This window comes from Erinaceus europaeus, chromosome 16 (genome assembly GCF_950295315.1).
Source record: "Erinaceus europaeus chromosome 16, mEriEur2.1, whole genome shotgun sequence".
NCBI lineage: Eukaryota > Metazoa > Chordata > Mammalia > Eulipotyphla > Erinaceidae > Erinaceus > Erinaceus europaeus.
The window spans coordinates 45,792,630-45,818,068 of record NC_080177.1 but is presented as its reverse complement, the minus strand read 5'-3'; the positions used below and the strand labels follow the sequence as shown (position 1 = coordinate 45,818,068).

The 25,439-nt window shown below is 40.2% G+C and overlaps 1 pseudogene; it reads left to right on the top strand.

The window, feature by feature from the left end:
• The first annotated feature begins 19,785 nt into the window (after positions 1–19,785).
• Positions 19,786–20,304, top strand: LOC103125025 (DNA-directed RNA polymerases I and III subunit RPAC2-like; annotated as a pseudogene).
• Positions 20,305–25,439: the final 5,135 nt, after the last annotated feature.

The window sequence follows — 25,439 nt, the reverse complement described above, 5'->3', positions numbered from 1 at the left end:
GCTGAGCTCTTTATATATTTTGGTGATTAGTTTCTTGTCTGATGTATGGCATGTGAAGATCTTCTCCCATTCTGTGAGGGGTCTTTTTGTTTAATAGTTTCTTTGGATGTGCAGAAGCTTTTCAATTTGATGTAATCCCATTGGTTTGTTTCTGCTTTAGTCTTCCTTGCAATTGGGTTTGATTCATCAAAGATGTCCTTGAGGTGTATGTGGGAAAGTGTTTTACCAATGTTTTCCTCTAAGTATTTGATTGTTTCTGGTCTGACATCCAGGTCTTTGATCCATTTGGAGTTGATTTTTGTTTCTGGTGAGATAAAGTGGTTCAATTTCATTCTTCTGCATGTTACAACCCAGTTTTCCCAGCACCATTTATTGAAGAGAGCCTCCTTCTTCCATTTAATCCTTTGGGCCCCCTTATCAAAGATTAGATGTCCATAGGTGTGGGGATTTATTTCTGGGCTTTCAATTCTGTTCCACTGGTCTGTGTGCCTATTTTTGTTCCAGTACCATTCTGTTTTGATGATACAACCCACAATGACCCCTGGGTACATGCTCCCAGAGGGATAGAGAGTGGGAAAGCTATCAGGGGAGGAGGTAGGATATGGAGATTGGGTGGTGTGAACTGTGTGGAGTTGTACCCCTCATACCCTATGGTTTTGTTAATTTATCCTTTTATTTAAAAAAAAATTTATTTCTTTATTGGGGAATTAATGTTTTACATTTAACAGTAAATACAATAGTTTGTACATGCATAACATTCCCCAGTTTCCCACTTAACAATACAACCCCCACTATGTCATTTATCATCCTTCATGGACCTGTATTCTCCCCACCCACCCACCCCAGAGTCTTTTACTTTGGTGCAATACGCCAATTCCATTTCAGGTTCTACTTGTGTTTTCTTTTCTGATCTTGTTTTTCAACTTCTGCCTGAGAGTGAGATCATCCCATATTCATCCTTGTGTTTCTGACTTATTTCACTCAACATGATTTTTTCAAGGTCCATCCAAGAATGGCTGAAAACGGTGAAGTCACCATTTTTTACAGCTGAGTAGTATTCCATTATGTATATATACCACAACTTGCTTAGCCACTCATCTGTTGTTGGACACCTGGGTTGCTTCTAGGTTTTGGCTCTTACAAATTGTGCTGCCAAGAACATATGTGTACACAGATCTTTTTGGATGGATGAGTTGGGTTCCTTAGGATATATCTCCAGGAGAGGAACTGCAGGATCATAGGGTAGGTCCATTTCTAGCCTTCTGAGAGTTCTCCAGACTGTTCTCCACAGAGGCTGGACCAATTGACATTCCCACCAGCAGTGTAGGAGGGTTCCATTGACCCCACACCCTCTCCAGCATTTGCTGCTGTTACTTTTCTGATGTATGATATTCTCACAGGAGTGAAGTGGTATCTCACTGTTGTCTCGATTTGTATTTCTCTGACAATCAGAGACTTGGAGCATTTTTTCATGGCGTTTTGGATCTCTTCTGTGGTGAATATTCTGTCCAAGTCCTCTCCCCATTTTTGGATGGGGTTATTTGTTGTCTTGTTGTTGAGTTTGGCAAGCTATTTATATATGTTGGTTATTAAAGTCTCATCTGATGTATGGCATGTAAAGATCTACTCCCATTCTGTGAGGGGTCTCTTGGTTTGGGTAGTGGTTTCTTTTGCTATGCAGAAGCTTTTTAATTTGATGTAGTCCCATAGGTTTATACTTGCCTTAGTCTTCTTTGTAATTGGATTCGTTTCATTGAAGATGTCTTTAAAATTTATGCGGAAAAGAGTTCTGCCAATATTTTCCTCTAAGTATCTGATAGTTTGTGGTCTAACATCCAAGTCCTTGATCCACTTGGAATTTACTTTTGTATTCGGTGAAATACAGTGATTCAGTTTCATTCTTCTGCATGTTTCAACCCATTGTTTCCAACACCATTTGTTGAAGAGACTCTGCTTTCCGCATGTAATAGTCTGGGCCCCTTTGTCAAAGATTAGATGTCCATAGTTGTGGGGGCTCACTTCTGAGCTCTCAAGTCTATTCCACTGGTCAGTGTGTCTGTTCATGTTCCAGTACCAAGCAGTTTTGATGACAATGGCCCTATAATACAGTTTGAGATCTGGCAGTGTGATGCCTCCGGTTCTGTTCTTTTTTCTCAAGATTGTTTTGGCAATTCTAGGTCTTTTCTGGTTCCAGATAAACATTTGTAGCATTTTTTCTATTCTCCTAAAAAATGTGCTTGGGATCTTGATGGGGATAGCATTAAATTTGTAGATGGCTCTGGGTAGTATGGTCATTTTGATGATGTTAATTCTTCCAATCCATGAACATGGAATATGTTTCCACTTCTTTGTGTCTTTTTCAATTTCTTTCAGTAGTGACTCATAATTTTCAGTATACAAGTCTTTCACTTCTTTGGTTAGGTTTACTCCTAGATATTTTATTGTTTTTGTTGCTATAGTAAAAGGAATTGATTTCTGGATTTCAATTTCTTCTAGCTTAGTGTTTGCATAGAGGAATGCCACTGACTTTTGAATGTTAATTTTATAGCCTGACACCTTACTGTATTGCCTGATGATTTCCAAAAGCTTCTTGCTGGATTCCTTAGGTTTTTCCGTGTATACTATCATGTCAATTGCAAATAAGGAGAGTTTGACTTCTTCTCTTCCAATCTGTATCCCTTGAATTCCTTGCTCCTGCCTGATTGCTACGGCAAGAGCTTCCAACACTATGTTGAATAGTAATGGTGATAGTGGGCAGCCCTGTCTGGTACCTGATCTGAGTGGAAATGCTTCCAGTTTTTCACCATTGAGTAAGATGTTGGCTGTAGGTTTGCTATATATAGACTCCACTATCTTCAAGAATTTTCCATCTATTCCTATTTTTTTTTAGTGTTTTGATCATAAAGAGATGTTGTATTTTGTCAAAGGCTTTCTCTGCATCTGTTGATATGACCATGTGGTTTTTGGTCTTGCTTTTGTTGATGTGGTGGATCACATTGATTGATTTACGTATATTAAACCAACCTTGCATGCCTGGGATAAACCCCACTTGGTCATGATGAACAATCTTTTTTAATATACTGCTGTATCCGGTGGGCTAGAATTTTGTTCAATATTTTTGCATCTATGTTCATCAGAGATATTGGTCAGTAGTTTTCTTTTTTGGTTGTGTCCCTGTCTGCTTTTGGTATCAGAGTGATGTTGGCTTCATAGAAGCTGGCAGGGAGTATTCCAGTGTCTTCAGTCTTCTGGAAGACTTTTTAAAGTAGAGGTATTAGTTTTTTGAAGGTTTTATAGAATTCATTTGTAAAACCATCTGGTCCAGGACTTTTATTTTTGGGGAGATTTTTGATAACTGTTTCAATTTCATTAGCTGTGATGGGCCTGTTCATGTTATCTACTTCCTCTTTACTTAGTTTTGGAAGTTGGTAGGTATCTAAGAAATCATCCATTTCTTCTAGGTTCTTTAGCTTGGTGGCATATAGTTGTTCATAGACGCCTTGCATGATATGTTGAATTTCTGCAGTGTCTGTTGTGATAACTCCCTTTTCATTTAGTATCTGATTTATTTGGGTCTTCTCCCTTTTTTGTTTTGTGAGTCTGGCTAAAGGTTTGTCGATTTTGTTCACTCTTTCGAAGAACAAACATTTACTTTCGTTGATCTTTTCTATGGTTTTCTTATTCTCAATGTTATTGATTTCTGCCCTAACTTTAGTGATTTCTGTCCTTCTGGTTGCTTTAGGGTTCCTTTGTTCTTCTTCTTCTAGGTCTTTAAGATGTGCAATCAAGCTGTTCATTTGTGCTTTTTCTTGTTTCCTAATGTGTGCTTGTATAGCTATGAACTTCCCTCTTAGGACTGCTTTAGCTATGTCCCAAATATTTTGATAGCTTGTGTCTTCATTTTCATTGAACTCTCGAAATATTTTGATTTCTTCCTTGATTTCCTCTTTGACCCAGAAGTTGTTAAGAAGTGTACTGTTGAGCTTCCACATTTTGGGACTGTTACTAATCTTTTGTTGATTGTTAAGTGTTAGTTTAATTCCACTGTAGTCTGAGAAGATATTTGGGATGATTTCAATGCTCTTGAATTGGCTGATGCTATCTTTGTGGCCTAACATATGGTCTATCCTTGAGAATGACCCATGTGGATTTGAGTAGAATGTGTATTCCAGTTTCTTGGGATGAATGACTCTGAAAATGTTCAATAGTTCTAGCTTATCTATCTCTTCATTTAGCTCCCTTATGTCTTTATTGATTTTCTGCCTGGATGATCTGTCAAGTTGAGAGAGTGGGGTGTTGAAGTTCCCCACTATGACTGTGTTGCTGTTAATATATTGCTGTAGGTCTTTCAGTAGAAGTTTGATGTATTTAGATGGCTTCTCATTGGGTGCATAGATGTTAATAATTGTTAAGTCCTCTTGATTTACTGATCCTCTGAGCATTAATTAGTGTCCATTCATATCTTCTTTAATCTTTTCTATTTTAAAGTCTATCGTCTCAGATATGAGAATAGCTGCTCCTGCCCTTTTTTTTTGTGGGCCATTGGTTTGTATGATAGTTTCCCATCCTTTCACTTTAAGTCTGTGTTTGTCTTGTTGAGTTAGGTGGGTTTCCTGTAGACAGCATATATTGTTGGGTTGTGTTTTCTGATCTGTCTTCCTACTCTGTGTCTTTTAATAGGTGAATTCAGGCCATTAACATTTTTTGATATCAAAGATTGAAGCTATTTTAACGCCATTCTTGTAGAGTTTTAGAGTGTTCTTATATATGTCCTATATATGGTGGTCTGATTGTTTATAGGAGATCTTTCAGAACTTCTTTCAGGGCAGGCTTAGTGATAGTTGATTCCTTCAACTGTTGCTTGTCTGAGAAGGTTTTGATGCTTCCATCTAGTCTGAATGACAATCTAGCAGGATATAGTATTCTTGGCTGAAAGCCTTTCTCATTGAGCACTCGATAGATATCTTGCCATTCTCTTCTGGCCTGTAGTGTTTGTATGGAGAAGTCTGCTGCTAATCTTATGGGTTTTCCTTTGTAGGTGACTCTTTGTTTTTCTCTTGCAGCCTTGAGGATCCTTTCTTTATCCTTATTCCTTTCCAATCTAAGTATGACATGTCTTGGTGTCTTTAGGTCTGGGTTAATTCTGTTTGGGACCCTCTGGGCTTCTTGAATCTTTATGTCTTTGGTGTTGTCTAGACTAGAGAAATTTTCAGCTATTATGGCCTGGAGAACGCTTTCTTCCTCCCCTTCTCTTTCTTCCTCTGGTAAGCCAATAATGCGTATATTGTTTCTTTTGAAGTCATCCCATAGGACTCTGTTGTTGTTTTCAGCATCTCTTAATCTCTTTTTGAGATCTCTTTCTTCTTCTTTAGTTGTCTCTAATTCATCCTCAATCTTGCTAATTCTGTCTTCAGCCTCATTGATTCTATTCTCTCTGCCCTCTACTGCTTTCTGGAGTTCACCTATTTTGTTGCCCTGCTCTGATACTGTTTTAGCTTGTTCAGCTAGTTGCCTTCTTAGCTCAGCAATTTCAGCTTTCAGCTCTCTAATAACCATGAGATAATTAGAATTTTCTTTCATATTCTCATTTGTTGTTCCTGCAGTTCTGATTACAATTTTTTCAAATTCTTTACTCACTCCTGTTATTATTTCCTTAGCTAATGTTTGGATGTTGAACTTGTTGTTTTGTGCTTCGCCCTCTGGAGGACTTTTAGCTGGACTCTTGTCCTGGTTCGAGTCTCCATTATTTTTTCTTGTTGTTTTAACCACTTTATATAAGTTAACAGTTTTTTCAATCCCTGAGTTGGAGTTCTGTGGTGTAAAAGCCTTTTTTTTTTTTCCCCTGTAGGCTATGGTAGCCTGAGGGCTTTTAAACTATCAATAGGCTTCTTGGCTTAATCAATGACTCCTGACCAAGAGATAAAGAAGGGTGTGGCAGAGATAATCCAGTGGTTATGCAAAGAGACTTTCACAGCCCTTCAGCTATGCCACCGAGGTATAGGTCTTCTCCTGAGTTTCCCGGTTAGATCTCTGTTCCCTGGTGTCCCTCCCTGTTGCTGCTCCAGATTCTGAGGGTAGTAGCAATGGAGACTCAGAGTTGTACTTGGTGAGTCTCTGGGGAGTCCTTTCCTCCCTTCAGCTGTCCCCTTGTTGGTGGAGCAGACTGGAGGTGGTGTCTCCACTGACAATCTGTTGAACTGTTAGCAGTCACTTAATCTCTCCTTAGGCCCCTCTCTCCTCTCTATCACTAGCCACGCGTGTTTGTACTCACGGGTGATTTACTGGGTTCCTGTGGTCATTATAGTCCTGTCTTGTTTTCGGTCCGGGTGGTCTCCTTTGGTATTCCTAGTTGATCCGGGAGAGGAGAGGAGAGGATAGGAGAGGAGAGGAGAGAAAGCGATCTGCTGCTCGTAGCTCCCCCTCCGGAAGTCGAATCCCTAAGTAAGTTAATTAAAGGGTTCACAGTGTTAACAGTTGTTTCAATCCCTGAGTTGGAGCTCAGTGGTGTAAAAGCCTCTTTTTTTTTCTTCCCTGTAGGCTATGGGAGCCTGAGGGCTTTTAAACTATCAATAGGCTTCTTAGCTTAATCATTGACTCCTGACCAAGAGATAAAGCAGGGTGTGGCAGAGATAATCCAGTGGTTATGCAAAGAGACTTTCACAGCCCCTCAGCTATGCCACCTAGGTATAGGTCTTCTCCTGAGTTTCTTGGTTAGATCTCTGTCCCCTGGTGTCCCTCCCTGTCGCTGCTCCAGATTCTGAGGGTAGTAGCAATGGAGACTCAGAGTTGCACTTGGTGAGTCTCTGGGGAGTCCTCTCCTCCCTTCAGCTGTCCCCTTGGTGGTGGAGCAGACTGGAGGTGGTGTCTCAACTGATAAACTGCTGAGCTGTTAGCAGTCACTTCATCTCTCCTTATGTTTTTCTCTGTCACCAGCCACACATGTTTGTACTCACCGGTGATTTACTGGGTTCCTGTGGTCATTCTAGTCCTGTCTTGTTTTGGTCCCAGGTGGTCTCCTTTGGTATTCCTACTTGATCCTGGAGAGGAGAGGAGAGAAAGAGATCTCCTGCTGCTCGTAGCTCCACCTCCAGAAGTCTCCCCAGTAAATATTTTTTAAAATCTTAAAAAAATTAAAAAAAATAGTTATATAGAGACTTAAAACCTTTAATAAGGGTCATATTAAGCTGATATGCAATTGTTACAATTTTTACTTTTATGTGACCATCATAATAATAATATGATATTTCCTTAATAATATGATATTTTTTTCAGTATATAGCAAGTGTGTGTTACAATCTTTAGCACAATGCAGTGTTGGAACACTTTGATAGTTCAGATAATTTTTGCTCTGGTTGAACATTTATACAAATAAACATTTTAAGAAATGTAAAACTAATCTGTCAACTTAATGAATTTAAGGATAACCATCATTTCTTTTTTTTTTAATTTCTTTATTGGGGAATTAATGTTTTACATTCAACAGTAAATACAATAGTTTGTATATGCATAACATTTCCCAGTTTTCCATAATAATACAACTGCCACTAGGTCCTCTGTGATAACCATCACTTCTTATACACAAACTATTTTAGGAATTCTTAGGTCCAAACTGTTCTTGGAATCTATATATTTATTGAGACTTATTCTTGTAATATATTAAAAGCTAATAACAGTCCTGACTTTTCAGTTCTCTCCAAGCTTGTCAGTTTTGAATTTCTATGATTCAGCTTCAGTGTGATTCTTCTGAATGCCAGAGTCAGCAATTATATTCTGCTAAGCAATGAATGCACTCAACACAAGTGCTCAGAATCACAGAGCACATGAAGCAGCTCATTTTAACCATCTAACCACTCAGGATTATAAATTGTAGTTACATGAATGCTTTTTGCCAGGGTTAGCATTTGGAGAAATTGTCTGTTGTCAGAATTACATTTGGTCTGTCTGATCATGTCAGAGCCAATATAGCCCTGTGTTTAAGTATGAGGACTTGGGCTCTACTGCCTGTGTTCAGATCTTGGCTCTAAAGGCTGTATGAATTTAGGCAAGTTTCTTAACCTTTCTCTGATTCAGTTTTATTCTTCACCTGAAAAATGATGGTTGGTATTGTATTGAATTAATATATGTAAAGTGCTTTACCCAGTTTATGGTATGAATGGTATAGATATTACCTTGTCATGGCAAACATTCATTATTTTCATCTACTCCTGGATCTACAGTCAAACCAGCAGAGCTCCTGACTAGCTCCACTAACAATTATTTGCCTAGTCTTTAGTTTGTTTCAGAAACCACTGTTGGAAAAGTCACTGACTGGAGTTGTGTGTGAAGGAGCCATTGTATTCTTGAACCCTCACCACAATATCTGCCAGACAGGAAATTTCACTCAAAAGACAAAGCATCTCAAATCTTTTAAGTATAGTGTCTGGCATATGGGTGCTGGATAGCTGTGAGTGGAATCTGAATAGTTAATGACACTATTTTAGAGTTTGAATGTTCAAACTTCCCATTCCAACTGCAGAGAAATAAGGATATGGTACTGGGGACCAAGGAATGTATAGTGTCTGATAGAAAGAAATTAACTTGTGCCTCTATAAGTCAATATAAATTTCTGGCCCAAGGAATAAAAATTTGAATAAAAAGAAAGAAATTAAATAATTAGATTAAGTTACTGTATTTTGTCTATCTTATGCATGATTTAGCTCTTGTGAGTAAATTCTAACCCCCCATGTTTTTTTGGAAAGAACTTGAAGATTTTTTTCTAATTGTTTTATTGGATGATTAATGGTTTACAGTATAGTTGTTGACACATTGGTACAGTTTCTCATCTTCCCATAATAGGTGTCTGTAAAGAACTTTCACCCTTATCTTATGTCCTTTTTCATTGTGTACCAAGACCCAAACCTCCCCCCAACTCCCTCCCTTCTCCTCATTCTCTAGAATCCTTTGCTTTGGTGTAATACACTGAAACCAGTCCAAGTTTTACTTTGTGTTTTCCCTTTCTGTCCTTGTTACCACACAATGGAATACTGCTCAGCTGTTAAGAATGAAGTCATCTCCATCACCTCATCTTGGATATAGCTTGAAGGAATCATGTTAAGTGAGATAGGATAATAAGAGAAAATCTCATTCAAAGGCAGAATTTTAGGATTTTTTAACAAATAAAAGTTCTGGGAAGGGTGTTTGGCTTCCATTTCTCTGTGTGTGGTAGAGGCTGAGGTATAGCAACAGGATTGTTTACTACTCTTAAGTCCATGATCCCTCCCACAGATTTCAGCTCACTAGTCCTCATGAGATACTTCAGTTTTTCTGTTTTTTTTTCCTCCTCCAGGGTTATTGCTGGGCTCGGTGCCTGCACCATGAATCCACCGCTCCTGGAGGCCATTCCCCCCCCCCCCTTTTGTTGCCCTTGTTGTAGCTTCGTTGTGGTTATTATTATTGCCCTTGTTGACGCAATTCGTTGTTGGATAGGACAGAGAGAAATGGAGAGAGGAGGGGAAGACAGAGAAGGGGAGAGAAAGATAAGACACCTGCAGATCTGCTTCACCGCCTGTGAAGCGACTCCCCTGCAGGTGGGGAGTCGGGGGCTTGAACCGGGATTCTTACACCGGTTCCTGCGCTTTGAATACTTCAGTTTTTCGTGCAGAGCTATCTCGATGCCATGAATAGGAGGCTGGGAGGTCAAATAGAAAATAAGAGTTCTGTTTAATAGATAGGTTGATGCTGTGAGAAGAACAAAGGCTCTGGAGTTACAGACTAGGCTTTCAGTCCAGGCTTCTGACAAGTTAGCTAACCCTTTTGAAATAAATAAATAAATAAATAATTAATACCGGAGCACTGCTCAGCTCTGGCTTAGTGTGGTACAGGGGATTGAACCTGCGACTTTGGAACCTCAGACATGAGAATCTCTTGCATAATCATTATGCTTTCTACCTCCACCCCCCTTTTGAACTTTCTTTTAATTTTTTTTACTTTTAAAAATTATTTATTTATTTTGGATAGAGACAGAGAGAAATTGAGAGGGGAGGGAAAGATAGAGAGGGAAAGAGACAGAGAGACATCTGCAGCCCTACTTCATCACTCATGAAACTTTCCACCTGCAGGCGGGGACCAGGGTCCTTGTGCACTGTAATGTGTGCACTTAACCAGGTGTGCCACTGCTTGGCCCCTGTACTTTATTTTTATATCTACACACCAGTTATTGTTAACTTTTTCAAACTCTTGTCAAAATTAAAGATAGTCTGCACGAAATGCTAGGTATAGTCTTCAGCTAGTAGTTTCTTTGATTAGTTGAAGACAGACACAGTTGACCTGATTTTATTTTAGCCAGCTTGGCTTTTCTTGTGACCTGCAATGAGATAAAAACTAGAAATGTATGTATATACATTTATATTTATATACATAAATATATGTACAGATACTATGTATATAATACATATATATTAATAAATAGATTCTATTCAGAGTCTATTTGCATTATAGAAAGATAATGCAACAGGGGCCAGGTGGTGGCTCACCTGGTTGAGTGCACATGTTACAGTGTGAAAGGACCTGGGTTCGAGCCCCGGGCCCCCACCTGTAGGGGGAAAGCTTTGCGAGTGGTGAAGCAATGTTGCAGGTGTCTCTCTGTCTCTCCCTCTCTATCACTCCCTTCCCTCTCAATTTCTGGCTGTCTCTATCCAATAAATAAGTAAAGGTAATTTAAAAGAAAGAAAGAAAGATAATGCAAGTCTATAAAATAATCTCGTGTACTGGGGAGACAGTATAATGGTTATGCAAAAGACTTTAATGCCTGAGGATCTGAGGTCCCAGGTTCAGTCTCCAGTACCACCACTAGTCAGGGCTGAGTAGTACTCTGGTATCTTTCTTTCTCTCTCTCTCTCTCTCTCTGTGTGTTTTTCATTTAAAATAAAATATTAAAAACAGAATAATCTTATATCAAATGGTTAGAACAATATGGATATTTGCTTATAGTGAAACATGTATTTTGAATAGTAGTGTAAATTAAGAATGGAAACTATTTTCTTCAGGAACCCGGAAACAGCTGCTCTGTTGTGGTAGACACAGGAAGTGCTGAAAAAATGATATGTATTTTATAAAGTGCACTGTTCATATCTATACATATATGCATTTTTAGAACTCATTTCTGTACCCCAGAGAATGAATCTTAAATAATGTAGTCAAGCATAGTTTTTGCTAGCATTGTCAGGGCTTGAATACTGATAAATCTTTTGTCATTGTCAGAACTATTAGTGTTGTACAGTCAAGCAGGTCTGGATAGGCAAAAAGATGAGAAGAAAACAACCTGAACTTTGGTTCTATTATCACCTGAATTTTTTTAAACCTATGTTTTTTTATAAGCATTCTTCAACTAATGATAAGTATAAAGTATCCTTAAAATATTAATCTTTTCTCTCTAGTGTATGGGCATACAAGTGTGTATGTATACCATCTCCTTCTTCAACCCTTCAACACACACATACTCACATACAACTTTATGCAGATAAAATCTTGGCTAGGCTGACACTGAACTATAGCATTAAGTAGATTACTAAAGAACTGCACAGAGAGATACTAGAGCATTGCTTAACTCTAGCTTATCGTGGTGCTGGGGGTTGAACCTGAAACCTCAGAGCCAAAGGCATGAAACTTTTGCATAGCCATTATGTTGTCTCTCCCCCAGTTTTTTTTTTTTTTTTAATTATCTTTATTTATTGGATAGAGACAACCAGAAGAGGGAAAGGGGTGATAGTGAGGGAAAGAGACAGAGAGACACCTTCAACCCTGCTTCACCACTTGCAAAGCTTTCACCCTCTAGGAGAAAAGCTGGGGCCTTGAACCTGGGTCCCTGAGCATTGTAATATGTGCACTCAATCAGGTGTGCCACCACCCAGCCCATCTTTCCAGTTCTGCTCAGTTTTTTAAATCAGAAATGATGGTTGGTTTTGGGTTAAATGAGTAACTTTATGTATAATAATAATAAGGGCCCTTGTCTAATGTTTTCATGGGCTCTAAGTACTGATATATCAGAACAAGATCTGAAAAGGTTTAGTTTAAAAAATTTTTTTTTACATAGAGACAGAAATCAAGGGGGGAGGGAGGGACTGAGAGAGAGAGAGAGAGAGAGAGAGAGATATGCTACACTGCTTCACCAGTATGAAGCTTCCCCCCTGTAGGTGGGGTCCTGGGGCTTAAACCCAGGTCCATTTGCATTGTACTGTGTACACTCAATCAGGTACATCACCACCTGGCCCCTGAGGTTTAGTTCTTACATATTGAGTTCTTAAAACTTTTTTTTTTTTTTTTAACCAGAGCACTACTCACCTCTGGCTTATGATGGTACAGGGGATTAAACCTGGCTCTTCAGGACCTCAGGCATGACAGTCTCTTTGCATACTCCTACCCTATAACCCATTGTTTTGTTCATAATCTTGACTTTTGGTATTGGTTAGAGATTCTAGAAATGATGTGAAAGTATTCTCATACAACATATTTGAATTTTTAAAAATAAAAGTTACGTGACCATATCATATAAGGTTAAATAGTTTTTGTATTGATTATCTATTGCTACATAACCAATTACTCTAAAGCTTAAAGGTTGAGCAACAAAAATGTATAATCGTGGGCTAAGAATTTGGGACAAGCTTAGTTGGGTAACTCTGAGTTTTTTCCTGAAACAGCAATCAAGATGTTAACTAAAGACAGAAGACTTCATTGTAGCTGGAGAAACTATTTCCAAAGTGACTCAGTCTTGTGGTTGATATATTGGTGCTGGATGTGGGCAAGGAGCCTCAGTTCACTACAATGTGGGCTTCTCCATTGGGATACTTATGTGTCTTTACAGCATGATAATTGACCTTTCTCAGTTCAGCTGATCCAAGAGAAAGAAAGACAGAAGGCTGCAATGTATTATGTGACCTGGCTCAGAAATCAAGTGTCATCATTCCTCCAGTAGCATATTGGTTATGAAAATTATATTTGTTCACTATAGAAAGGGACAAGAATCATTGGGGCTATCTTGCAGACTGGTTATCAGAGTTCAGAAAAATTATGTGAAATATTTACTCATTCTCATATGGAGTAGAGATAAAAGTGTGGTATATTTGGAAGAGAGTTTCTTCTCTCCTGTGGTAATCATTTTCAAGTCTTTTTTTTTTTTTTTTAACCCCTTCCTCCCTTCCTTCCTTCCTTCCTTCCTTCCTTCCTTCCTTTCTTTCTTTTCTTTTCTTTCTCTTTTTTCTCCCTTTCTTTCTTTCTCTCTTTCTTTCTTTCTTTCTTTCTTTCTTTCTTTCTTTCTTCCTTCCTTCCTTCCTTCCTTCCTTTCTGTCTCTCCCTGTCTCTCTCTCTCTCTCTCTCACACTTCCTAGCTCTGGCTTATGGTCATGCCAGGAATTGAACCTGAGATCTCTGAACTTCAGTCATGAAAGTGTATTGTGTAAGATGCTTTAATATCTCCTAAGCCCACCATGTTCAAATTTGAGCTTATTTATTTATTTATAAAAAGGAAACATTGACAAAACCATAGGATAAGAGAGGTACAACTTCACACAGTTCCCACCACCAGAACTCTGTATCCCATCCCCTCCCCTGATAGCTTTCCTATTCTTTAACCCTCTGGGAGAATGGACCCAAGCTCATTGTGGGATGCAGAAGGTGGAAAGTGTGACTTCTGTAATTGCTTCCCCACTGAACATGGGTGATCCATACTCCCAGCCTCTCTCTCTCTTTTCCTAGTAGGGTGAGGCTCTGAGGAAACAGAGCTCCAGGACACATTGGTGGGGTTGTCTGTCCATGGAAGTCTGGTCGGCATCCTGCTAGCATCTGGAACCTGGTGGCTGCAAAGAGAGTTAACATACTAAGCCAAACAAATTGTTGATCAATCATGAACTTAAAGGCTGGAATAGTGCAGATGAAGAGTTGGAGGGTACTCCATTTTGTAGATAGCTAGTAGGCATATTTTAGTTATATTCCAAAGGGCCTGTGGCTATACAATTTTTTTTTTCCCTGAGCCTGGAATCTGATATACAGGTGGATCCAAGTTATTGTCTGGGGAAATAATGTCATGGCTGGAAAAGGAACAGAAAGCTGGATCAGGGAAGCTAGTAGCTCCCTAATATGGAGCCCATATTCAGCTTAGGAGTCTATGTGACCTCTGCATCCCTGTAGATCTGAGCTCACATTCTGTGTTCATGAGTAGGAACAGTCCAAGCTGCCCTAATATCAAGACCCATCTTCCTCAGGTGTAGCATAGAGTATGTTGTCCATCCTCCCTTTGGAAGGTGGAACATTCTCTACCATTGTTGATCCAAGTTAAGGGCAAGGTCCTATGGAGGGCCCACAATGGGGTTTATTTTGTTGTTCCTGATAGAGATGACTGGTAACAAGGCGAGAGGGATTTATTTGAGGTCTAGGCCCATCATGTCTGTTTGGGAATCTCAGGACTCTCTGAATAGGGCCCATGCGCTGATTTTTTTTTCATGCTTACTTTTTAACTGGTTTTTTTCTTTTCTTTTTTCTTTTAAATTTATTTTATTTATTACTAGATAGAAACAGAGAAAAACTGAAAAACTGAGAGGGAAGAGGGAGATAGGGAAGGAGAGAGACAGAGAGACACCTGCAGCCCTGTTCACCACTTACAAAGCTTTCCCCCTGCATGTGGGGGCCAGAGGCTTGAACCTCGGTTCTTGAGCACTGTAATGTGAGCAGTTAACCAGGTGAACCACCTCCTGGCCCCTCTTCTTCTTCTTCTTCTTCTTTTTTTTTTTTTTTTACCAGAGCACTGTTCAGCTCTGGTTTATGATGGTGCGGGGATTTGAACCTGGGGCTCTGGAGCCTCAGGCATGAGAGTCTCTTTGCATAACCATTATGTTATCTACCCTCCACCATGCTTATTTTTTTTATATAGATGTTCTCTCTCCTTTACTTTTTCTTATTGCTGATCCTAGTCAGAGTATCTGTTTCTAAAAATACGCTTCCTCCTCTTCTTATTCATATTTTAATATGTTAGATTTATAGACAAATAAAAGTATGGAGGTACTTATGAGAGAACTGAGATACTCTATTCTCTTTTTAACCCTTTTCTTTTTAATATTTCTTTATTTTGCATAGAGACAGAAAGTGAGTGGGAATGGAGAGACAGAGACAGAGAGACACACAAATAGATATATAGAGAGAAGTCTACAGCACTGCTTCACTGCTTGTAGTTTCCACCCTGTAGGTGGAGACCAGGGGCTTGAACCTGGGTCCTTGGAAACTTTAATGTTTGCACTCAACCAGGTGTGCCACCACCTGGCTTCTGAGTATGATTTATCTGGGAAACTATGACAAAACACCTACAAATTGAACATGGTTTAAAATAAGGATGTTTAACTGGTTTATTGCAGAAATAGGAAACTGTTATCTATATAATGGATACACAATATAAAGTTTGGTTTATGAGACATGATTCCTACTCTTATAATTACCACCTAAGGGAAGAGCTGAGATGAGCTCAAATATTTGTAAAGACAGTTTAGACTGAGCATTAAGAGAAAACACTAAATTTTCATGTTAGTAGATTCGTGTTTGTCAACTTTATGGGACTACATGCTGCCCTCAGTATCCTGGAGGACTCACTTCATGACCTGTTTTAAGTCCACTGGAGGAGGGCTCCTTCTTTCTGTTTAGAGGCAGGCCAGATCCACAGAAATTAAAAAAATAAAATACTTTGTGCATGGGCTTGGGGTTTAAATGGAGGAGTTTATTACAATATGATACAGCAATGTAGTATGGTATTATGTAGGTACAGCAAAATAGGCAATGGGTCAGAGATATTGGCTAGTCATAACGCCAAAGAGCCATGAGTCTTTTTTAAAATTTATTCGTAAAATGGAAATATTAACAAGACTACAGGATAAGAGGGGTACAATTCCACACAATTCCCACCACCAGAGTTCTGTATCCTATCCCCTCCCTTGATAGCTTCCCTAGTCTTTATCCCTTTGGGAGTATGGACCCAGGATATCTTTTAAGCTAGTTTTATCTGAGCTGAGCTCCACATGTTCAGGTCCCATGAGAAGTGACCATGGATGGGAGATTGGGGTCTGGAGAGGAGAGCAGGCACTGAGACATACAGGATGAACTGCAGCTGAGTTGGCAGGAACAGAGAGAGTCTTCCAGCAGACAGGAGCTTAAATCACTTCTGACACACCCACAGTCCCTTTTGGGTTTATGTAAGTCCATCAGCCTTATGCTAATTATGTCCCAAAGTCCTGTTATGAACAATGTGAGCTGTGTTCCAATATTTCCACACTTGTAGTATAAACATGGACAAAATGCTCAGAGTCTGTGTTTGTGTCCCAACAACAGAAGAGTAAAGTCTGGGAAAGTTTAGAGTTTCATTGTCTTCTTTTAACAATTAATTATTCAGGCTCTTTCTAATTCCACTAGTCATCTCTCTTTTCTGGGGCCTCTTCCACCTTGCTATCACATCTACATTCCTTTAAAATTGCTATGGATAAGGAAGCAAAATAAGCAAGAACATTCCACTTACCTGTAAAAATGTATATTAATGATATTAATAAAATGAATGATTTAATACTATTTAAGCAAAATTACATGAATGTAGTTATTAAGACCACAGGGGATCCAGGTGAGGGTTGGAGATTCTTGTGCTGAGTGGGCTCATAGTAGAAGAGCTGAGAGTTAACCCAGTTACTGCCGGGCTGAGCTTCACGGGCGGGAGACAGAGACGACCAGAGACTCATGTGTCGTATGCTTTACATTGGGTTCTAGCTCCCCCGCCAAGAGAATTAGATCAGTCCTGTTAATTTCGCGGGCCCGCTTGGCCCCACCCCTAGGAAACCCGCCAGAGTTCCAGAGAAACAGAGTTCCTGGGTTCCTGAGTTAGAGAGAGTGCTTGCGCCGCCGCAAAGAGACAGCAGAGTTCTGTTTGGTGATTAGTTTGGTTTAGTTTATGAATCGTTGTTCTTGAATAAAGAAATACAGCTTCCCTGCCCAGCCGTTGTCTCTGCATCTCTGTTACCTGCCCGTGAAGCTAGCCAGCCCAGCTAGAGCTTCCGAATTTTTAACAAGACTCATGGCTGAGTGGTATGCAGTTCTTTATTCATGTGGAATGCAGCGCAATCTAAGCTATCTCTAACCACAATCTTGTCCTTCTCTATCCTGAGGCAGAAGAGTCAGGTCCAAAAAGGATGTACTGTAGGATAGGGGGCGGGGAGAAAGAAAAAACTAGAGTCAGTGAGGATTAAACCAATGTCCTGGAGGCAGGGGGGTGCTCAGTCAACAGTGGCTAGGCAAATAGACTACAGTGTTAAGCAGGGGGGATCAAACTAATGAAACAGAAGGGGTCTTAGAAGCAGAATCCAGAAGCATACCAACAAGTTACAAAGCTGGCCTACTAGCACTGAGTTACATGAACAGAGCAATTCCAAAGGAAGATTCATTGGGACATTTCCAGAAGGCAAATGCCTGGTTCCTAGTGTGTGTGTGTGAGGCTGAGGAATAGTAAGAAAGGTCTTTAGATTCAGTCATTCCAGTTATTTCACTTACCAGCTATGTGATCTTAAGCCAAGGGTGGGAATGCCCAGCCCTCAGGACACATCATTGGTCTGGCCCTGACAGACCAAATTTTGAGGCAGGACTCAAAATTCAATAAATTGAGGGATTTTTTTTTCACAGCATCATTTAGGACTAAATTTTAAGCTGGCAATTTTGTTGCCCCTTGGGTGATGTTGTAAATACCTAAAAAAGGTTCCTCACCCCTGCTTAAGCAGATTATTTAATGGGTTTAATACTATTTGAAAATGAAAAGATATAGTACCTTGCATAAAACACTATTGTATATATCAATGAAAAAATGCATACAAATTATTCTGCACACTGCCTGGTGTAATGATAAGGTTTCAAATACTAGCATTTATTAGAAATGCACCCACAAATTTCAGATCCTCATTGTGGGAGCCCACCTTTTAACAGGACCTTTTAAAATGAGGGCCCTTTCTCTCTTACAGTGAAAACCTCATGGTTACAGAAAGAATGGTTCTTAAGGAATAACACTTAGAATATGATTATGTGATGGTATGTGTACATTGTATAATTTAAGACGTAAGGTTACTTTGCAGGCAATAGGACTATAGCCATGATCTCTAACCTCCCATGACCATCTACCAACACCCCTGTGGGCATTTATACCTGCTATTTCAGCTTGACACCAACTCCCTGAGTCAGTAGGAATCCCCTGAGTTTATTGTAGAGCTTTGTGATCATATGAGTTCCTAGGAAGCCCATCTTGCAGCATATAGTTGTCAATAGGACTAAATGTAGACAAGTTTCTTTGCTCCAAGAGATTCAGAGTTATGGAAGAATTCTCTGAACAAAAGGCTGGCAAAGTGAGTATTGCTTGGGCAATATTAAATTAATAACCACTGGAACCACTTAAGATCCATTTGAAGATAAGAGGGAGTCCAGTGCAGGTGGGCTCACAGCAGAAGAGGTCTGACCTAATCCAATTAAAACTCAGACCTTCTAGTACTGAGTTATATATGTGGCTTTTTTTGAATTCATCTGATGTAATATGTGTGATCTTAAGTTTGATGGAATATTGTTCTTTATTTTTAGCAAATCAAGATCCCATGAACATTTTGAGAGAAGTGTTCATTATTAGTAAGAATCAGTGTACATCCTGTGCATTACATGCATGCTTCAGAGGCTTCTGGGTAAGGAGGCATGTTGGCCTAGAGCATGGACCAGTGGAGAGAAAGCACAGATTACTAGAATGCTTTAGAAATCCTTTTCTGCTTTGGATAAATGGCTAATTAAATTTGGAGCTGGCTATTGGAGAAGTGCCAGTTATGGAAACGAGCACCTGTTGATCACACTTTGCTTCAGATACTTGGCTCTTCGCAAGAGCCACATTGGAAAGAAAACAAGAAACCACTGCTAGCACCCCAGCAAGCAGGTCTGGTAGGAGGGGTGATTCATTATATTTACTTTTAGTCTTTCATCTTGTAATAAGATTGATTCAGTAGAACTCAACTTTCAGAGAAAAATGGACTATTTATTGTTGTCAATTCAGGTTCAGGCATAGCAGGTGTATTTTCCAAACTGCCTCATATGACATTTCCTAGAAATGCAATGTAACATTGTTCCATTTTTTTGGCAACTGTAAAGTTATATTTGAATACTCTACAAATCCATTGGCAGGACTTGGAATTTCAAATTCTTAGCTATCTATCTTGAGCTTGATTTTGATGAGTGTCTTTTAACTATAAGATAGTTCTTTATCACAACTGGAAATATTCTCAGAAAGCCTAAATCACTTGCCAATGGTCATTGTGAATAATATACACATTGGGTTCCCGGCAGCAGCACACCAGGTTGAGCACACATTGTGCGAAGCTCGAGGACCCTCGCAAGGACCCTGATTCTAGCCCCTGGCTCCCCACCTGCATGGTCGGGGGGTCATTTCGCAAGCGGTGAAGCAGGGCTGCAAGCGTCTGTCTTCCTTTCCCCTCTCTATCTGCCTCTCTCAATTTCTCTCTGTCCTATCTGACAACAACAATAGCAGCAGCAACAACAACAAAGATGGAAGAAAGATGGCCACCATGAGCAGTGGATTCATAGTACAGGCATCAAGCCCCAGTGATAACTCTGGAGGCCAAAAAACAAACAAACAAACAAACAAACAAAAAAAAACTTTCCGTCTGTGTTGGTGGCTCCTTCCTGCTGTGTGGGAAGAACGAGCCTCTGAGTGACCTGCACCACCTGAGGATCCCAGAAACCACCCCCGCGATGGAAGACGACTAGGAACTGGAGAGAAAAATATCTGGATTGAAGACCTCAATGGCTGAAGGCGAAGGGAATTCCAGGCGGCTGGAACAGATAGACATTGTGTGACACTTGTATTGTATGAGGAGGACGATACCCTAGGAAATTCTCTCTGTTACATGATCATGAAGAACCCAGAAGTGGAATTTTGTGGTTACACTACCACCCATACTTCAGAGAGCAAAATTAATTTACGGATTCAGACTCGAGGTGCCCTTCCAGCTGTTGAGCCATTTCAGAGAGGCCTGAATGAGCTCATGAATGTCTGTCAACATGTGCTTGACAAGTTTGAGGCCAGCATTAAGGAACATAAGGATCAGAATGGAAGCAGAAATGAAGCTACATTTTAGTCCTTCTACAGCCTCTTAAGATATTCTGATCGTGGTCTCAAAATCCAGGAGTAGAAGTTTTGAGATTGCCACGTGATCTGTCCTTCAGAAGAGCTGTGTCTTGTAGTTATTGACCACATTACAGCTATTGGAATCCCTGTAAGAAACTGTATTTTTCTAATAAATGCCCTCTTTTATTTTAATAAATATATATATATATATATATATATATATATATATATATATATACATATACATATTAATTCTGGGAACTGATAAATATTGATCAGAATCTGTTTGTTGAGGGCCAGGCAGTTAAGCACACATATTACCAAGAGCAAGGACCTGGGTTCCAGACTTTGCAGGTGTATGTCTTTCTCCCCCTCTTTTTTTATATTTCCCTTTTGTTGCCCTTTTTATTGTAGTTATTATTGTTGTTGTTATTGATATCATCGTTGTTAGATAGGACAGAGAGAAATGGAGAGAGGAGGGGAAGACAGAGGGGGAGAGAAAGATAGACACCTGCAGACCCGCTTCACTGCTTGTGAAGTGACTCCCCTGTGGGTAGGGAGCCAGGGGCTCGAACTGGGATCCTTAAGCCAGTCCTTGCTTTGTGCCACGTGCGCTTAACCTGCTGCTCTACCGCCGGACGGCCTCTCCCTCTCTCTTCCTCTCCTCCCCTATCAATTTCTCTCTGTCCTAGCAAATAAATAAATAAGTAAATAAATAAATGTATCTATGTCACAGAGTCAATTTTAGAAAGGAACAATACTTTTTGGACTTCCAGAGGCGGAGCTACGAGCAGCAGACCGCTTCCTCTCCTCTCCTCTCCTCTCCTCTCCTCTCCTCTCCTCTCCTCTCCTCTCCTCTCCTCTCCTCTCCTCTCCTCTCCTCTCCTCTCCCGGATCAACTAGGAATACCAAAGGAGACCACCCGGGACCGAAACAAGACAGGACTAGAATGACCACAGGAACCCAGTAAATCACCCATGAGTACAAACACATATGGCTGGTGAAAGAGAGGAGAGAGGAGCCTAAGGAGAGATGAAGTGACTGCTAACAGTTCAGCAGTTTATCAGTTGAGACACCACCTCCAGTCTGCTCCACCACCAAGGGGACAGCTGAAGGGAGGAGAGGACTCCCCAGAGACTCACCAAGTGCAACTCTGAGTCTCCATTGCTACTACCCTCAGAATCTGGAGCAGCGACAGGGAGGGACACCAGGGGACAGAGATCTAACCAAGAAACTCAGGAGAAGACCTATACCTAGGTGGCATAGCTGAGGGGCTGTGAAAGTCTCTTTGCATAACCACTGGATTATCTCTGCCACACCCTGCTTTATCTCTTGGTCAGGAGTCAATGATTAAGCTAAGAAGCCTATTGATAGTTTAAAAGTCCTCAGGCTCCCATAGCCTACAGGGAAGAAAAAAAAAGAGGCTTTTACACCACTGAGCTCCAACTCAGGGATTGAAACAACTGTTAACACTGTGAACCCTTTAATTAACTTACTTAGACACAAGTCAATCCAGGCAATAGTGATCAATAATTTGAAAAGTACTGATAAAGGGAACTCATAACATAATATATAAAATGGTTAAAACAGCAAGAAGAAATATTGGAGACTCGAACCAGGACAAGAGTCCAGCTAAAAGTCCTCCAGAGGGTGAAGCACAAAACAACGAGTTCAACATCCAAACATTAGCTAAGGAAATAATAACAGGAGTGAGTAAAGAATTTGAAAAAATTGTAATCAGAAATGCAGGAACAACAAATGAGAATATGGAAGAAAATACTAATTATCTCATGGTTATTAGAGAGCTGAAAGCTGAAATTGCTGAGCTAAGAATGCAACTAGCTGAACAAGCTAAAACAGTATCAGAGCAGGGCAACAAAATAGTTGAACTCCAGAAAACAGTAGAGGGCAGAGAGAATAGAATCAATGAGGCTGAAGACAGAATTAGCAAGATTGAGGATGAATTAGAGACAACTAAAAAAGAAGTAAGAGATCTCAAAAAGAGATTAAGAGATGCTGAAAACAACAACAGAGTCCTATGGGATGACTTCAAAAGAAACAATATACGCATTATTGGCATACTAGAGGAAGAAAGAGAAGGAGAGGAAGGAAGAAAGCATTCTTCAGGCCATAATAGCTGAAAACTTCTCTAGTCTAGACAACATCAAAGACATAAAGATTCAAGAAGCCCAGAGGGTCCCAAACAGAATTAACCCAGACCTAAAGACACCAAGACATATCATACTTACAATGGAAAGGAATAAGGATAAAGAAAGGATCCTGAAGGCTGCAAGAGAAAAACAAAGAGTCACCTACAGAGGAAAACCCATAAGATTAGCAGCAGACTTCTCCGTACAAGCATTACAAGCCAGAAGAGAATGGCAAGATATCTATCGAGTGCTCAATGAGAAAGGCTTTCAGCCAAGAATACTATATCCTGCTAGACTGTCATTCAGACTAGATGGAGGCATCAAAACCTTCTCAGACAAGCAACAGTTGAAGGAATCAACTATCACTAAGCCTGCCCTGAAAGAAGTTCTAAAAGATCTCCTATAAACAATCAGACCACCATATATAGGACATATATAAGAACACTCTAAAACTCTACAAGAATGGTGTTAAAATAGCTTCAATCTTTGATATCAAAAAATGTTAATGGCCTGAATTCACCTATTAAAAGACACAGAGTAGGAAGATAGATCAGAAAACACAACCCAACAATATATGCTGTCTACAGGAAACCCACCTAACTCAACAAGACAAACACAGACTTAAAGTGAAAGGATGGGAAACTATCATACAAACCAATGGCCCACAAAAAAAAGGGCAGGAGCAGCTATTCTCAGATTATCTGAGACGATAGACTTTAAAATAGAAAAGATTAAAGAAGATATGAATGGACACTAGTTAATGCTCAGAGGATCAGTAAATCAAGAGGACTTAACAATTATTAACATCTATGCACCCAATGAGAAGCCATCTAAATACATCAAACTTCTACTGAAAGAACTACAGCAATATATTAACAGCAGCACAGTCATAGTGGGGAACTTCAACACCCCACTCTCTCAACTTGACAGATCATCCAGGCAGAAAATCAATAAAGACATAAGGGAGCTAAATGAAGAGATAGATAAGCTAGAACTGTGGGTATGCATGAGACCCCTTCTGTTTCATTTGGTTTAAATCCCCCCTGCTTAACACTATTCTATTTACATAACCACTGTTAACAAGTTCCACCTCCCTCCAGGGCATTTGTGGTTCAGTGATAGGATTCTCGCCTGCTCCACCCCCTCCTTGTCACACCCTGATCCCTTTTTTGTCACACTCTGATTTTCACCAGTCACTTTTCTCTCCACCCTCTCTATGTCACATCCTGTTTCCACCTTACTTGGCAAGTATATATAAAGACAGCATTGTGAGTAGTACTGTACTTTACCTTTAGTTTAGCTCAGCTCGGCTTAGATTGTGCTGCGTCCTGCATGAATAAAGAGATACTGCCTACAGCTCAACTATGAGTCCCTGGTCGTCTGTTACCTGCCCGTGAAGCCAGCCCGGCGAAAACAACATAACCCATCGAAAACAACATATGGCACCCAACGTGGGGCCAGACCTGCGCAACTCCCAGATAAGTGAAGACTTTGCCTACCTATGCACTATGGTCTTCTCTTTTACTTACGAAGAGGTTTGCCAAAGCCTCTACTGTTTCATTATGAGACAGTTTCTCTGTCTCTGGAACATTTTACTCTGGGCCACACTTCGGTTCCCTCACCAGGAACTCTGGTTTCTTATGACTGGGATCATAGAGCTTGGGAGATGCACAGAGATTTCTCCTTGGACTTTCTGGATTCCCTCTCTCATGTTTCCCGAGGAAAAGGACTACATTTCGCTCCAGGCCATAATTTCATTCTTTATGACCGTGATCGTAGACCTTGGGACATGCATGGGGATTTCCCCTGGGACTTTCTGGACTTCTTCTCGAATGTTTCCCATGGAGAAGGACTACTCTAATTTGAAGAACATTCTCGAGTACCCTGGCAATTCCCAAGTATGGAGACACGTGGTTAGTTCTACTCTCCTGATTGGATTCTTTCTTCGTTGGGAAGACACTTTTAAAAATGGGTGCCTGAAGCAATCCAGCAGGAACAGTCAGAAGCACCCTAAATGGAATTTCGAGGAGCTTTTTGGGCTAGGACGCCCTCTGGGGACTCTTAATCCTACATGGTGAGATCTTGATAATCTGGTTCAAGTTGTGTTTCATAAGAGAATGATTTGAATGACTAAATTTTTGTTTGACATTGACTTAAAAAAAAATGCTGGACGCAGCCATGATTTCTAGAGACATCCAGAAACAATCCAAAAAATTGTTTTTTCCCTCCTTTGATTTATCTTTTACGTCTTGACATAAATCTGAAATGTTTAATCCTCAAAACGGTATGAGTTATGGGTCGGGCAGATAGTGCAATGATTATGTTAATTATTCTCATGCCTGAGGCTTTTAACCGTGGTTCTTCTGTTTACCTTTCTACATTTTATTGAGTTTAAACTGTTTAAACAAACTTAAAATCATACTAGAAAGGACTTCCAATTATAATGGAGTTATCAATTATAGTAAACTTCTAATCTGCTACAAGTTTTGTTTGACAAGTAAGTGAATTTCAGCTGTCAAAGTCTTCACATGAAAAAGCATCTACTCAAATGGAATTCCTGGAAGTCCATTTGGATCCTGTTCTCTGACATCGCCCCCGGAAACCAATGATGAGACCTGGCACGTCCTGAAGAAACAGATTCACAGACTCCAAAGATCACTCTCTACAGAAAAGCAGAATTCTGATGGCCGACATTCCCCATCGAGACAGACGTGCAGCGTTTCATCCTCTGGCGTTTTCTTCTGTGGTCAGCTACTTTGGACTGACACCTCCATCGGACTTACTGGTGCACACTGCTGTGTTTCTCAAAGACTAACTTCAGCCAATTGCCTTGAGACTTTATAGACCATGTCCCCTCTCCTGCAGGCTCTGTCCCAGAGGCAGAAAACTCCCCCTCCTTATTAGGTTATGCCCACAGAGGCATGAAGCGCCCCAAGAGGCAAGAGATGCCCACAGAGGCAGGAAACGCCCTTTGAGGCAAGAGACGCCCCTAGAGGCATGAAGCGTTCCCAGAGGCAAGAAATGCCCTTTCGCCTGTTAGGCCTTGCCCTTTGAGGCAAGAAAAGCTCCCCTTGGCATCACGCTGGTTATTGCTGCTCGCCTATTTTGTTTTCCATGTCTTATGCCAG